This window comes from Protopterus annectens, chromosome 6.part1 (assembly GCF_019279795.1).
Source record: "Protopterus annectens isolate FY-2018-M chromosome 6.part1, PAN1.0, whole genome shotgun sequence".
Taxonomy (NCBI): domain Eukaryota; kingdom Metazoa; phylum Chordata; order Ceratodontiformes; family Protopteridae; genus Protopterus; species Protopterus annectens.
The window spans coordinates 30,863,143-30,879,291 of record NC_056738.1 but is presented as its reverse complement, the minus strand read 5'-3'; the positions used below and the strand labels follow the sequence as shown (position 1 = coordinate 30,879,291).

At 40.1% G+C, this 16,149-nt stretch overlaps 1 protein-coding gene across 1 annotated transcript in view; it reads right to left on the bottom strand.

Annotated features, from left to right (window-relative positions):
* LOC122805249 (golgin subfamily A member 4-like) overlaps positions 1 to 16,149 on the bottom strand; it is a 760,109-nt gene that overhangs the window by 368,395 nt on the left and 375,565 nt on the right. The gene's annotated exons all lie outside the window — the stretch shown is intronic.

The following is a 16,149-nucleotide window of genomic DNA, read 5'->3' as shown; positions in this document are numbered from 1 at the left end:
GGAGCAGCTATAAGGCCCTGCAGGACAGCAGTGGCAAAGCCAGCTCTGGATTTAGAGAAGAGAGGTAAATGGTAATGTTTGGTGAATGTATGAACTGAGCTCCAGGTAGCAGCTTCTAGAATGTCTCTGGTAAGAACCCTCTGAGAAAGGCTGCAGAAGTAGATGCAGCCCTGGTGGAATGAGACCTGATCCCCTTGGGGATAGGTTTACCATGGTGCATACAGCAGAAACGAATACAATGGCTTATCCATTTGGAAATAGTCTGCTTTGAAATAGCCTTTCCCTCTGCCCCTGCAGCAAATGCCACCGATAATTGTTCAGATTTTCTTAGAGATTTTGTCCTGTTTAAGTAGAATCTAAGCCGTCTGTGAAAATCCAATGAATGCAGAATCTGCTCACCCTTGTTCTGTGGATTGGGAAAGAAAGTTGGCAGATGAATGGCCTGATTAACAGCCACACTGGATACCACCATAGGCATGAAAGATGGAGTGGTCCTGAGAGCCACCCTGTCCGGATGAAAAATAATGAAAGGCTCCACTGCCATAAGAGGCTGTAATTCTGAAAACCTTCTAGCTGAAGTGACTGCTAAAAGGAAAGCTGTTTTCCAGGAGAGAAATTTTAGGTCTGCAGTAGCAGCTGGCTCAAAAGGAGGGACAGTGAGTTTTTCCAAAACAAAATTGGGGTCCCATGCAGGAGTTGGTGCTCTCCTGGGAGGTCTTAAATTTTTGGCCACTCTGAGAAACTGCTTTAGCAGAGGATGAGAGAAGAGGGGAGGTTCTGTGTTGTAATGAGCTGAAATGGCAGAGGCATGGATTTTTATGGAAGAAAAAGATAAACCCTTGTGATGCATCTCAGTTAAGTATTGCAGAATCTGAGGAATATTGGACATTGCTGTGCTTATTCCTTGTAATTGGTTCTAGGCACAGAACCTTTTGTATTTGTTAGCATAACATTTTCTAGTACTAGGCCTTCTAGCTTCCAAAATTACATCCATCACTGGTTTGCTGAGGGATGCCAAGGGTGAAATTAGTTGATCAGCCACACTGCAAGATTCAAAGTCTGGAGCTGAGTGTGCAGAATTTGGTAGTTCTGCTGAGACGATAGGTAAGGTGTCTGAGGCAGGTGCCATGGAAGAAGGTGTGACACATTGCGCAGGAGTGGGTACCAGTGTTGGCGAGGCCAGTCTGGAGCTATCAGAATCATTTTTGGTTTGTCCTGTTTGACTTTTAGTAGAACTTTACAGAGCAGAGGCAGAGGGGGAAAAGCATAGACTGATAGGTGTTTCCAGCTGAATGATATAGCATCCACTTTCCAAGCTTTTTTGTGATGAATTCTTGTGCAGAATTTGTCCAACTGATAGTTCTGGGGTGAGGCAAAAAGATCTATGTCTGGGTTTCCCCATTTGCGTGTCACCATGTTGAAAACTTGTGGTTCCAGTTTCCATTCATGTGGGTCCATAAGATTTCTGCTTAGTTTGTCTGCCAGAGTATTTTGCTTTCCTGGCAAGAATTGAGCTTGTAGTTGTATCTGACAGGTCAAGGGCGTGTTCCACAATACCATGGCTAGTCTGCAATGGGGGTAGGAATGTGTAACCCCCTGCTTGTTTATGTACCACATAACTGTGGTGGTGTCTGTCTTTCATTAGTTGTCTTGGATGAAGGTAGTCCTTGAAGGCTGTCAGAGCATTCTGTACAGCTAGTAGGTGCATTTGATTTGGGCTCCATTTGCCCTGAATGCACTTCCCTGCCAGATGAGCCCCCCAAGCATAGTCTGATGCATCTGTTGTTAGGGTTTGGGCGGTAGGGGGTGGAGTGAATGGCAGTCCCTTGTTTTGGTGGCAGGCCTCTGCCCACCATAGGAACTCCAGTTGCAGGCAAGGTATAGTAGGAATCATTGTTTCCAGGCTGTGACAATGCTGACTCCATAAACTTTTAAAGTACCACTGAAGTTTCCTCATATGCAGTCTTGCATATGGAATTAGAAGAATGCAGGAGGCCATGAACCCCAAGGCCTGCAGAATTTGCCTTGCAGATAGCTGGGTTTTTGTGGCCACCTGTTTGAAGTAAGTCAATCAATTGGATTTGCTTTTCTGGCATAAGGTAAGTCATTTGAGCAGTTGTATTCAAGCTTGCACCCAGGAATGTAATTTTTTAAGGGGGTACCAGTTGTGATTTATTTTAGTTTATGGTGTACCCTAGACAAGTTAGAACCCTTTTTACAAACGCCAGATGCTTTAGAAGAATGTCCTTGTTTTCTGCCTGAATTAGGAAATCGTCCAGGTATGGATATATTTGAATATTTACCAAACGAAAACAGTCCTTGAACCAAATAAGGAATCAGATGCAAAAACCAGAGAATACAAGATAAAGAAAAATAATCTGGCTCCACACAGCAGTGAAAATCAATTATGTCCTTTATTGTAGTAAGGTAAACGCTTTCTCGGAATAACATCCGCTTTATCAGACCAACAAAGATAGAATAACAGTTACATTTTTAAACACTAAAACATCCAATCAAAAATCAGAAAAAATGTGCATCATAGCTAAAAAGCCATGTGATAAAATACATCTGTAGAATATACAGATCTTTAAAAAAAAATTGAATAAAAACAGACTAAATGAATATGTACTTAAAAATGGTAAAGAATACAATAGTAAAAAATAATAAAAGATGGACTATTGAAATATATATGATAAAATATTAAAAAAGAGAAATCACTGCTTTAATGGCCGTGCTTTAAGGAAGGGTTTCAGGGAAACTGTTGTTTAAACCAGGAGGTTTATCAGCTTGAAAGCACAAAATCCATTGCTGTTCACTAGAGTTTGTTCTATTATTTATGTCACCTCCTCTCTTGGTACTATGCAGAATCTCTAGTACCATAAAGCTAAATTTATGTTCTTTGTCCTCTTTAGCTACATGTAGGATAGTACGGTGGTTTCTTTAACATTCCTAATATCCCTAAGGTATTCAAGTATTCTATCCTTAAACACCCTGTTTGTTTTCCCTATGTAAAATGAAAAGCAGGTAGTACAATAGCAAAAACAGACATTTTTTGTTCGACAATCTGCATAAAAAGCAGTATCCAGCTTAAAACCCAAAGTGGGATGTGTGAAATGATTACCAATGTGTATATGTGTACAGGCCATGCAATTCCTACACATATATGTACCAGGTCTATCAGGGTATTATAGTTGATTTAGTATTAAAGGATCGATAGCAGAGCTGACACTTAAGTGATCTATTATTTCTAAAAGCAAAATCTGGCTGTCTGCCAAAGACAGTATTCAACTCATGTACAGTAGACAGAACATCCCAGTTCTTTTTAATAATATCACATGCTACATGCACATTGCTGGCAAAAGTCAATGGCATCCTTAGTTTATTGCTAGATGTATCAGTTGAAGCGTCACTTGAGAAAGTATTGCCAGTATTATCCCTGTTGTTAATAATAGTGGGGAAAAGTATGGCTGGCACTTACCTGACCTATGCCACCATCCTTCTGCTATTTGAGAATCGATAAGTTTACTGCTATAGCTTCTTTCTAAAACTTCTTAAGTGTTTGTTATGCAACAATGAGACTATCATCATCATTAAAAAGTTTCATAGTTCGAAATATCTGTCCTTTCAACACATTAAATTTCGTATGATTCGGATGCATACTGCCATAATGTAGAACATTATTCTTTCTAACAGTTTTCTTATACAAAGTAGTAGACACAGTGGATAAATTATTTTTAGCAACTTTAACATCCAAAAACTCTACTTCTTTATCAGAATATTCATAGGTAAAACTCAAGAAAATATTTAAGTATAAAAGAAACTCTTGTAGCCGCTGCTCTGAGCCATGCCACAACATAAAATATCATCCACAAAATGTTTAACCATTTGATGTTAATTCATTATTCGAAAGTACATGTTTAGCTTCCCAATTAGCTAGGGATAGGTTAGCGTAGCTATTGGCACAAGCTGTGCCCATAGCTTCGCCAACTTTTTGTGCATAATAAACATCATTAAAATAAATGCATTGTTTTCTAGGATGATTTCCAAAAGTGTGCAAATAAGTGTCACCTAAGTATCAGGGGTGTTTCTCACACAGTAATTCTCTGACATTTTCAATTCCCCATTCATTGGTTATAACAGTGAACAATGATTCAATATCCAGAGTTACAAATAAACATTGTCCTAAGATAATTTCATTTTGTTTAGATAGCTCATTTAAAAAAACTCTTAGTATCCTTTAAAACAGTGCTACAATTAGCCAAGGCAGCATGCAAAGTCTTTTCTACAAAGACAGAAAGTGGCTCAGTTACCCAACCTCGGCCTGAAACTATAGGGCGCATAGGTGGAGTTGAAGGATTTTTATGTATTTTGAGTAGACCATATATCAAAAGGACTGTTGGATGTTCTACCTTGAAATACTCAAAATGTTGCTCAGATATTTATATTCTACAGATGTATTTTATCACATGGCTTTTAGCTAGGATGCAAATTTTTTCTGATTTTTGATTGGATGTTTTAGTGTTTAAAAATGTAACTGTTATTCTATCTTTGTTGGTCTGATGAAGTGGATATTATTCCGAGAAAACACTTATCTTACTACAATAAAGGACATATTGATTTTCACTGCTGTGTGGAACCAGATTATTTTTCTTTTCCTTGTGTATTTGAATATTTCTTTGCCTGCAAAATGCAATTACTGGTGCCAGGCACTTTGTGAAAACCCTGGGCGCAGTAGATAAGCCAAAGGGCAGTGCAGAGAACTGGTAATGCAAGTAGCCTGCTTTGAAGTGGAGGTATCTTCTGCAAGATTCCCTGACTGGGATATGCAGGTAAGCCTCTTTTAAGTCTAGAGTTACCAACCAGGCATCTTTGCAGTAGTAACTGTTGAAGAGTCAGCATCTTGAATTTTGGAATGTCCAAAAATGTGTTTAGAGTGGATAAGTCCAGAATTGAACGTCATGATATGTCTTTTCTGGATACCAGGAAAAGTCTGGAATAGAAACCTTGTCCCTTTTCCTCTTCTGGTACTGGTTGAATAGCCCCCATGTTCATAAGGGACAGAACTTGTTTCTGGGCCTCTGCCCGTTGATTCAGGGGCAGATCTGGCCATCCGTTTGAGACTGGCAACATGTGGAAGTGAAATCTGTATCCCTGGGATACTATATTTAAAACCCATTTGTCCTGGGTAATAAGTTGCCAGTTACGTGCATGAAGTGTTAGTTTTCCCCCCAAAGGGGCGGCTAAGAGGTAAGTGCTTGGTGACTATAGAGGGAAGTCATTGAGACTGTATACCATAGGGAGGTGCCTTGTTGCCTCCAGATTAGGAGGTGGAGGCACCCTATTATTTTGTTCTAAAAGTTCCTTTGTGACTGAAACCTGGAGCCTTTGAAATGTTTTGATTTGACTTGAGCGGCTCTCGAGGGGACTGGAAAGGACCAGTGCCTACTAAATCTTGCACTTGTATGAAATCTTTCACAGTTTGCATAGATTTAGCTTTATCTTCCATATTTTTTAACACTTCTTCAGCCTTATTACCAAAGAGATGGTCCTGTTGTAAAGGAGCATCCAACAATTTTGCTTTAACATGGTCAGGCAGAGTTTGCTCTTTGAGCCAAGCATGCCTTCTTAGCACAGATCCAGTTACAGCAGCCCTGCAAGAGACCTCCAAGGAATCAAAACCACATTGCAAAGTATGTTTTCCAACTTGTTCAGCTGAATGCAATAAATCCTGCAATTCTTTATTTTACACACAGTCAGAGATTAACATAATTTTCTGTTTAAGTAGTCCCATGATATGCTGTTGATATTTAAGCATATGAAATTGACAGTTTAAAGCCCTGATTGCCAAGGTTGCAGATGTGTAAACCTTCTTACCCCATCTATCCAGCGTCCTGGAATCTCTATCAGAAGGGGTAGGATTTTTAGCTGTAGAGGCCTTAATGCCCTTGGGACCCTGAGAAATGGTTTCAGGATCAGCAATTGGGTTTTTGAAAAGGAATTTATGGGAGACAGGAACCCTGTAGTATCTGTCTGGCTTACAAGGAGCTGGAGGCAGAGAATCAGGAGTCATACTAGATTCTGAAAAAACATCAACAACAATGTCTAGAACAGGAGGTATAGCCAAAGGCCTATGCTGAGGAAGTAGAAGAAAATCCCTAAGCCTCTTTTTAGATTCAGAGAAATCCTGACTTTCCCAGTGGAAATGTTCCCTTAAGGCATGTAAAGTTTCCCCAAAGGAAAAATCCTCAGGCGGAGAGGCAGAAGGAATGGAATCCTCTGCATCAGAGCCCTCATAAGTAGGAATAGACAAATCCTGGTCATTAGAAGAGTCAGAAGAAATAGAATCCTGTTCAGAAGATTCATAATCAATGTCTTGCCTAGGCCTCTTAGAAGGAGGGGGTTGGATACCCCTGATCAGACTAATTAAATCTTCAGCCATTTTGATCATTTGTTTTTTAGGCATAGGGGCCTGCACATGTGGCCCAGGCGTCGTTTTTTTTTAGACAAAGATTTAGATTTTGGCCTTAGTTTTGAAGATGGCGTTGGTCTAATATACAAATCTGTAGGCATGAAAACACCCTCAGTAGCCGGTGCCAGCACAGCGGTTCCGGACCCATCTAAGGTAGAGACATCCGCGGGTTCCATAATTGAAGCATCTTGCGGCATACCGGACTCCGAATGGGTCTCAGTAGAGGCCTGCGAATCAGAAGTAGCGGGTATCAGGGGCTGCGAAAGCACCTCAATGAGTACCGGCAAACCGGCGACTGGCTTATGAGAAGCGTCGTCGGTTTTGGACCTCGACGGTCTGTCTCTGTCTTTTTCTTTGCACTTTTTAGGTATTCCGGTAGTCGGATTGCTAACCAACAACATATCTGGATAGTTAAATCTAGAGAAAAATATTTAGAAGCAAAATTATACAGATGTTTAATCGTGCGTTGATTAAATTTAGCACAAAACCGACAGCAAGGCACGTTGTGGTCAGGGCCTAGGCAAGGAATGCAATACAAATGAAAATCCTTATGAGGTATTTGCTTCCCACAAGTAATGCAATTATTAACTTTTACTGACATCGGTAAAGAGCAAGAAAAAGTTTCCCCAACGGGGTACTTAGCTTTTAGTTGAAGACTTCGGTTCTGAAACTCGAAAAAGAAAATTTCAGGAGTCGGCCGACCGGCACTTGCGAACTGCTTCTGCTTCAGGCAACACGAGGCAAGAAAGACTGATATAATGGCGTCGGCTGCAAGTTTTATACCCCTGATGACCTGACGTCATGGAAGAAGGGACAGCAACCAACGCAAGACCCAAGACTTTGTTAATCAGGCCAGCTGAGGGCAACCTGCCAGCAGATTACCCAAATGTAAATGAATGCAACAGTGAAACACGAAGAACATCCTTAAACTTTGACCGTTTAGCTTTTGAGAAGGCAACAAACAGGTGATCAGATTTCCAAATGTTCTTGATCCAGTGTAGATAAAATCTGAATTGTCTGTGAACATCTGTTAAATTCAAATTATATTCTCCTTTGTTAGAACATTTTGGGAAAATTGTTGGCAGATGGATTGTCTGATTAAGGTTCATTTTTGGATGCCACCTTTGGACAAAAAGTGGAATTCGTTTTTAAGCATACACTGTCTTTAAGGAAAATCACATATAGAGGTTTACAGGGAAGTGGTTGGGATTCAAAAATCCTCCTAGCAGAAGTAACTACCACCAGAAAAATGGTATTCCAAAAAATGGTATTCCAAGAAAGAAATTTGAAGTCCACTGTGGCTGCTGTTTCAAAGGGTTCAAAGGTCCATAGGTGTATACTAGGCTAACGACCACTAGGGCCTTTATAAGCCTGCCCGTATAATCCAAATGTGACCCACAAATTTGATATATATGGGGTATGATTTACTGGCCAGAGACAGGCACCAGGACCAGTTAGTTTCTGATTAACAACCCATTGGTCCAAGTTGCGCTTATATAGGGATAGAGAAGAACTCTGCTTCAAATGGATGGGGAGCCTGTTCCAGAGAATGGGAATTCTCTGAGAAACGTATCTTTCTCTACAACATGTCCTATTTATGTCACAAGAAAAATGCAGTTCTGATGCAGTTTGTTTTGCTGATGTGCAAAAGATTTATCAAAACAGTGTCCAGGTATGCTTTGTATGCCAAGCAAAGCTCATCTTTCAGAAGTCTGTATAACAACAAGTAAAGACACAGGGCTCTGAGGCAATCAGTGCAGGCCATTGTGTTTACTCCCTGTATTCTTTCAGTAAGGAACCTTTGTGGACTTTCCAGTTGCTGCCATGTGTCTGGTCAAATACATACTGAAGGGGGCATTTACTGTACGATGGGTCTGAGGAGTGCCAAGTACAGTGGTGTGATGACCTCTATGGACTTAGATGACATGCCCATGCTTGTAAGTCGAGCAACACAAAATAATTTGCTTACTACCTTGGACACATGCTGGTCAAAGGCAAGGTTACTATCTACATGAGTTCCAAGATCCCTTGACTAATGAATCAATTTGTAAGGGTGTTTTATTGATGAGCATAAAACATGATGTTAATGCTTTGCTTTTGTGAATAATCACACCATTATTGTCCTGACTTGGACGTGGCTTGTGACCTCATTTATATGAAAATATTTTTTACATTTACAAATTAGGGTGATTGGTACAATTGCCATTATTGTCCATTTTTGTTAATAAACAGGACGTGGTGTTGAGTTCTTAGTTGATATAATTCCAACACAATATTTGTTTGTTTATTCACTATGGACCTTAAAAATATATTTTCTGGTCCTCTGATAGGGAGGACCTGGCAGTATTTGGTATTGGGACATCTTCTCATGGCTCAAATGACCTGAACATTGGTAATTCGTCACAATGTTGTGAAAAATTGTTCTTTGAACTTAATAAACAAATGAGGATGCTCAGGTCGTTTGTATGGCATTTCAAGCTGTTTAAAGCTTATTTAACCAAAGGTATAACCCCAAGAGGCTTGAGGGTCAAAATCCAGCCTTTGGTAGCAGACCTTGATGATATTTTGTTAAATTAGTGGTATTCTATTCAGCAGGAATGTTCTTTAAAATTTGTTGAATCACTTTCCAAATACTACACTAGAATTATTGATAAGGAGTCACCTAGGGTTAGTAAACTTGTTGCGGATTGTGAGGGTTATAAGCATGATAGTGCGTTTCCAGGTCTACTATCTAAGCTTAGTTCTGACCTCCTCACTTTTGAAGTACAACTAAAGAATAGGAAACTGAAAAAATGTAATCGTGATCAATCTGATTACGAAAGAAGGCAACCCTTTAAACAAACTAAATATGTTAAGTTTGGGAAACCACTGAATATTGATAACCCTTCATCCAAAATGCAAGAGGCCAAGATCCATTTTTAAAAAACATCATGTTCATGATATATATTCTGATAACACTGATGCAGATATTTCTTCTGGCACTGATGTTGACATTATGCACCCCATGGATTCCACTTCACCTAAACTCAACAATCTTGGGAACCCTTTAGGACATGCAGGAGGTGGGGGGGGGGGGCAGAAAACACCGCAAAAGTCACAAGCTTACAGAACTTAATGGAAATGCTTATGAACAAATAAATGCTCATGATAATGTATGTAACATTTCTGATACTGTTTTAACTGAGCAACAAATCACTCTTCTTAATAAAGGACTTTCATTTATACCTGTTTTTTTTGTTTCAGAGGACATTTTTGCTCAAGATGTAGTAAATTTTTGTAGATTGATTAACTTAAAGCTATTTTTTCAGGACAAACAATCATTTGGGCAATCACTTGGCCTATCTACTGATGGTTTCAAATACCACCCTTCATCTTTTATGCCTCCCATGCATCCATCAGTCAGCTTATTTCAGCATAGTACTCTCAAAGAACTACATTTTAGCTCTAATACAGGATCACTTTTACCAAACAACATCTTTAAACTTGATATGGCATGTTTGGAGGAGCTTGTTAACAACAAAATAGTAATTATTAAAGCTGATAAAGGAGGAGCTGTTGTGGTGATGAATTGGACGGATTATGATAAAGAAGCACATAGACAGCTTGATGATGCCAGGTATTACACCAGGATGCCTCTTGATCCGACTTCTATGCTTAAACAGCAAATTGATATATTTTTGAATTCGGCTGTTGAAAATGGTATTATTACACCTAATACTTTGAAACATCTTACCATTTCTGATCCAGCCAGGCAATATATCTACTTTTTACCAAAAATTCATAAAGATCTTGTACATCCACCGGGTAGACCCATTGTAGCGGGTACTGGCTCTCTTACTGAACCTTTGTCTGAATACTTGACCAAACATCTCAAACCTCTACTCTCATGGGTCAGATCCAGAATACAAGACACCACACAGTTTCTCAGTATTATCAATGACATGCAGATCGAAAAAGACTGGTGGCTTTGCACCCTTGATGTGAGTTCATTGTACACCAATATACCTCAGTGGGCAGGGTTGGATGCCATTGAATACTGGTTGGAAAAATGCAATATGTACAAACCTGGCTTTAATACATTTTTGAGCATTTTAACAGAACATGTGCTAACTAAGAATGTGTTCTTCTATGACAAACAGTGCTACCTACAAGTTAAGGGCACTGCTATGGGGGCTTCGTTTGCCCCCATTTAGGCTGATCTATACATGGCATACAATGAAGATCAGATCATCTATGATGATACGCACAACTTATATCTACCTGAAATTGATATCTGGCATAGGTATTTGGATGATTGCTGGATGGTGTGGAGGGCTGATATTGAATATCTACATGAATTTGAGGAATATCTGAATGATAACAAATGGGGGTTACACTTTACAATTAATTATGACCAAAATGTTATCACTTTTTTGGATGTTAAGATCACAAGAAATCCTGATAACTCCTTCAACACTGAGGTGTTCAGAAAATTTCCACAATACAAAACCTTGCTCCACGCATCCAGCTTTCATCCAAAATATATCGCCAGGAATATTCCTAAGTCTCAGTTTATTCGTATGAGACGTAATTGTTCAAATGACATTTTTCATTCATACAGCCAGGACTTAGTACATAGATTTAACAATAGGGGATATCAACCAGGCCATATCACCATTGCTAAAAGGTATGCATCACAACTGAGCAGGGATGATCTGCTCACTTATAAACAGAAACCAGGCTCTTCCGCTTCACTCAGATTTACTACCACCTATGGCAGGAATATTGGACAACTCACTAATATTATTAAAAGAAATTGGAATATTTTGTCCGCTGATCCTGCATTGTCTTCTGTGATACCTCCAAATTGCTCTTTTTCATTTAGAAAAGGTAAAAACCTAGGTACTTACTTTAATCATTACAAACACCATTCACAATCAATGTTGTTACAAATTACACAAACCACTTTGCTGGGTGATAAACTTATTGGATGTGTACCTTGTGGCCATTGTACTAATTGTAAACATGTCTTAAAGACCAAAGAATTTTCAAGCAGAAATTGTAGCACTGTATATGACATTAAATTTTTGCTAACTGCAATAGTGACTGGATAATTTATATGGTATACTGCAGTTGCCGCTGTTTCTATGTAAGACAGACATCGAGGCCATTCAAGTTACGCATCTCAGAGCATCTAAGTGATGTTAAATGTAAAAAACCCAGTAATGCGCTTTATAAACACACATTAAAACACCCTACAGCAAGGTTTCATTTTTTTTTGTTATTGACAAAATTCTAGGTGATCGCACAGTGAAATCTGGCTGGCATAATTAATTAAATACTAAAGAGAAAAAATGGATAATTAAGTTAAGTGCTCTTTTTTATCTAGGACTTAATGAACATCTTTGAATGTTTTATTCATGAGTTCACCAATCATGTTTGAGTATTTTTGCTTCTAATTAACATTTTTGTATTAAAGGACTTCCATTTTGCTTGCTGTTTTATCACACTGAAGAAGGCTAAGCTAACTCTATGCCGAAACCGATCTGTGAGATCGAAGTCTTTATAATGTCTGATTAATAAATTAATTATTCTCAGCCATCCAGTTGCTGGCTTCATTTTTTCTCTGTTTTACTGATGAAAGTTACCTGGATAGCCTACTTCACCAAAAGATACTAGAATGCATTTCTTGGTATTGAGATTTAAGTCATGGCTTTGACACCAAACGTTTGTTTTAGACCTTCCTGAAGGGTGTTCTTATCCTGGGGGATTCAGTGACTGCTCACAGTTTGCAATCTGTTAACTTGCTTAGCCAGAGGCTTGTGACACTGGCTGTGACATCCAAGAAGTAGATGCTAAAGAGGAGTTGGCCTAGCACAGAGCCCTAGGGGACTCAACTGGTGACTGGCCTCCTTGTGGAAGTGGCCTCATTGACTCCAAATTCCAGTGATCCAGCTAGCTATCCAGTGTATTACAAAGGGGTGTATATCTAGTTCTTTAAGTTTGCTGACAATGGCCGAGTGGGGTATTATATCAAATCCTTTAGCAGCATGCACAGCTTTCCTCTCATCCATTCTGTCAGTGAACTTTTCAAAGAAGTCCACCAGACTCAGCAAGTATGACCTTCCTTTGAAAAAGCCAAACTGGGATGGATCCAGTGTTTGGAGATCTCCTATGTCCTTCTTGATAATTTCCATGGCTTTGCAAACAAGACTAGTCAGACTAATGGGTTTGTGGTTTCCAGGATCTGTTGAAGGTCCTCCCTTATGAAGGGGAGTAACTGTCGCAGTCCCCCATTCATGTGGCACAAAGCCTGTTTTAAGACTACAGTTAAATAATGACTCCAGGGGTCCTGATAAGTCACATTTTAGATGTTCAGGAGGTATCCTGCAATGTTATTGGGGCCACTGAGGCCATGCTTTTGGCTTTAGCGAGAGCCGCCAGTTCATGCTCCCTAGCTATAGTTGGAGGGGTTATGTTTTAGAGTATTTATTGGGGGGGTGGCTGGAGGTGAAAAGGGAGTAAAGTTGGAACTGAATTTGTCTGCTAACTAGTTCAGTTAATGTGGCATCATTTACCATCAGTTCAGCACATTGTGCTGCCCCTGAGGTTTCTGACATAGTAGAAGGCGGCCTTATAGTCATCATTCACCAGGGAAGCTTTCTTATCCTCAAAGTTGGCTTTGCTTGACCAAATTATCTCTCGTTTAGTTTGATGAAAGAGTTATCTTAATGGGAATTACCCTTTCTGGATTTTGCCATATTTTTTCCTTTTGTTGTATATCCTGTTTAATTTGGGTTAGTCCTGGGCTTACTTTTGGTAGTAAAACAAAAAAAAAACACAGCAGTGTGTAGAATCCCAGTACACAAATTTTAATGAAAATAAGCGCTTTCGTCAGGTACAAGAACCAAACTTCTTCAGATAAGAAAGAAAAGTTATCTGTCCTTCTTGCACCACATTTGAAATGCATCATGGTCCAACATCCAAACTTATCTGAAGGCGTTTTTTCCTCCCTGGGCTGAATAAAAGTATTCCCATCCCTAGCACTTTAAAATTAAAACAGTTTGAAAGATAACAAGTACAGTTTTTAAATTCATGTTTGTCAGTAAGCATTAATGTTTATGTGTTGTTTATACACCTGTAAACATATACATAGTTTTTATATATTTACTCTATATGTTTTTAAAAAATTAATTTTATTTTCATATATGTTTAAAGATTTTGGCAAACAAAGGGTTACTCTTAGGGCTGCAGGTTGCAATTTGTATTTTTAATCATTTCAAATATGGTATAAGAAGGACAGATAACTTTTTTTCTTTTTCTGAAGAAGTTTGGTTCTTATACCTGACGAAAGCGCTTATTTTCATTCAAGTTTGCGCCCTGGGATTCTACACACTGCTGTGCTTTTTTTTTTTTTTTTACTAGTTTTGGTTGCTATTTTTTGTGGTTCCTTACTTCTGGTAGGTAGAGCAACCTCTTTGTAGACATTAACATGACTGCACAGAGTGCGGCAGTTGGGCAATCCTTAAAGACAACTGATATTATTTCTCAGTGAAAGGACCATGAAATCACTCATTCTGCAGGCTGCCTCTGCTCTTAGGGTGATGTCTATTAAAGCTGCAACCCCCCCCCCCTTTGCCGGCTCGGGAGGGTCTTTCTGCTGGACCATCATGGTCAAAACCCTGTGACTTTCTGAACACTGCCTTCCTCCCACTCAGGCTCCTACAGAAGGTCCCCTGAGGGAGTTGAAAAGTGGATTACCAGGGCAGACAGTGTCTTACCATCTTGTTCTCTCCTGGCAAATGCTTCCTTAACCTTAAGTGTGAAGAGAGTCAAACCATCAAAAGGAAGATCAATGAAGAAAGTCTTAAAGCCTTCCCCAAAGTCACATAACTGCATCTAGGCAAGCCAACAGATGACTCCTGTAACTGTACCATCAACTATATTAGAAAGCAGACACATGGATACACTAGACATGGATGGCAGGCTACACATTTGGATGTACACTGTTTTCTGGATGTCCAACAGCATGTTATCCAAGAGGGACTTGGTAAGTTCTTCTGTCAAGTGCCTCTGAAAATGGGTCATATGGGCAAGTTAGTTCAGCTCCCTAACTGCAAAGGTCAATGATGCATACATCCATTTCCTGAACCTGTCCAAAGCTCTTGACTCACTGTTATGGGGATGGAAAGTCATACACTCCACAGAGAGTTCCTTCCTTGTGGTTGGTGTCCACTGGTAGACCCTTGCTCTAATACTTCCTGTATTTAGGATGAATAATTTTTTTATCTGGTTTCTTCAGGATTAGTTCTGCATCAGGATCCTTCCAATCCCACTGCACTACCAGATCTGAGGTCATCAGCAGAGGGCACCACCCAAGAGGCAGAAGAGCAAGCTCCAAAATCCTCAAGGAACAGAGACTCTTCAGGAGTGGGAATACCTATGGACTAACCACTTTGCTGTTTCGTTAATTCTAAGATATCACTACAGGTGATATTTTCCAGACGAGACTGTGGGGACCTTTCACCATCATCCAAGTCCGTGTCTTCAGTGACTGACTCCAAGAAGGAGTCCACATGTATGCTCTTGCACATCTCTTTCCAAGGACCATTTATCAGGTGGGCTTCAGGAGAAGAGTCGAATCAGACTGACAACCCGAACATCAGGTATTCCCAGGCTAGGTGAAGCTGATTGCCTATTGATTCAGACACATGGAGTCAGTGGCAGAGTCAAATAAGGACAGAGCCAAGCTTAACAGAGACACCCCCTTCTCTTGGTCTGGCAAGAAGCCTTTCCAATGCTTTGAAACCTGAGACTGCAATCAGAGCTGAAGTGACACCCCTCCAATCTGAAAAAGGGATAGGAGCAATCATTTGTACTCTAAACTGCCCTTGGTCTGAAACTGACATCAGAGCCAAGCTACTGAAAGCCCTGGCCCTGAGAGGAAGAGACGGATCTGAATGCTTCAGAGTCAACTCCCACCCCCGAGTCCCGGCCGAAGACTTCAGCTCAGAGACTCATCCCAATCTGACATCATCAGAGTCGAGACAGTAACGGACACTGTCAGAGCTGAAGGCGAAAGGATTGCTGGCTCCAATGCATGGGAACCAGATCCAAAGGTCAGACCAGGAAAGGAGAAATTAACAGAGAGATAGTAGGATCCATCCCTAGAGTACCTATAGGGGATGGTGCCAGGAGAACCTCTAGTTGGATCAGAGACAAGAGGAACCTCCACATCATCCATTCGATATCCACTTTGTTAAGATCCTCGACGAATGGAAAGGCATTGATGAAAAAGCCACAAAAGGAGGTCTGCAGCAATGCCTCGCATGTAAAAAAAAAAGCTAAGCTGAGCCTAGGGTTCACCAGCTCCAGTAAGAAACGATGAGGCATAGGTGATTAGATCTGAGAGCTCATCGGATCTGACTTTCTATGAGTCCTCAGTGCCAGCCAGCCCAAGATTCGATGGATCCGAAGACCACCTTCTTGACTTTTCCAATCTCTTTTCAGGAACAAAAGATTTATGTTTTTCCCTTTCTAGTTCCTTGGGCATGTCTTTTTCCTTAACAGACTTTGGCTTCTCTGATTTCTTGGCTGGAGAAACTGAAGCTGGTTGAGTTGAAGATAATAAAGGTTGTGAAGTGGGCCTCTTCTCAGCAGGAATCATACCTTTTAGAATGATCTTGTCCCTAAGACCGTGT